The following is a 1,165-nucleotide window of genomic DNA, read 5'->3' on the forward strand; positions in this document are numbered from 1 at the left end:
TGTCTCTCTGTCTGTCTCTCTGTCTGTCTCTCTGTTTCCCCTGCTGTCTCTCTGTCTGTCTCTCTGTCTGTCTCTCTTTTTCCCCTGCTGTCTCTCTGTCTGTCTCTCTGTCTGTCTCTCTGTTTCCCCTGCTGTCTCTTTGTCTGTCTCTCTGTTTCCCCTGCTGTCTCTCTGTCTGTCTCTCTGTCTGTCTCCTGCTTTACATTCACCAAACCCTGACAATATTTTCCATGTGTATTGTAGCTCAATCTTATGGTTGTAAACATTTTGTTCTGGCATCTCCATTAGACGAAGGTATGTTGGATCCACACTGAGAGTTTATTTATTATAAATTAGAAAACCTGTCAGCATTTTCATGAATTGACATTGTTTGAACCTTTTTAATTGTTTTGTTGGAAAAGTCCACCGGAGTGCAGCCAACAGATGGATAACCCATATTTCTCTGTGTGCTTTCTCCTCCGCTGACTCCAGATGGCTTCATAGTAGCTTCATAGTAGCTTCATCCGTAGCTTCATAGTAGCTTCATAGTAGCTTCATCAGTAGCTTCATAGTAGCTTCATCCGTAGCTTCATAGTAGCTTCATCAGTAGCTTCATCAGTAGCTTCATCAGTAGCTTCATAGTAGCTTCATAGTAGCTTCATAGTAGCTTCATCAGTAGCTTCATAGTAGCTTCATCAGTAGCTTCATCCGTAGCTTCATAGTAGCTTCATAGTAGCTTCATCAGTAGCTTCATAGTAGCTTCATCAGTAGCTTCATCAGTAGCTTCATCAGTAGCTTCATCAGTAGCTTCATAGTAGCTTCATAGTAGCTTCATCAGTAGCTTCATAGTAGCTTCATAGTAGCTTCATCAGTAGCTTCATAGTAGCTTCATCCGTAGCTTCATAGTAGCTTCATAGTAGCTTCATCAGTAGCTTCATAGTAGCTTCATAGTAGCTTCATCCGTAGCTTCATAGTAGCTTCATAGTAGCTTCATCAGTAGCTTCATAGTAGCTTCATCAGTAGCTTCATCAGTAGCTTCATAGTAGCTTCATAGTAGCTTCATCAGTAGCTTCATCAGTAGCTTCATAGTAGCTTCATCAGTAGCTTCATCAGTAGCTTCATCAGTAGCTTCATCAGTAGCTTCATAGTAGCTTCATCAGTAGCTTCATAGTAGCTTCATAGTAGC

The sequence above is a fragment of the Micropterus dolomieu genome, linkage group LG07 (assembly GCF_021292245.1).
Source record: "Micropterus dolomieu isolate WLL.071019.BEF.003 ecotype Adirondacks linkage group LG07, ASM2129224v1, whole genome shotgun sequence".
In the NCBI taxonomy this organism is placed as follows: Eukaryota; Metazoa; Chordata; class Actinopteri; order Centrarchiformes; family Centrarchidae; genus Micropterus; species Micropterus dolomieu.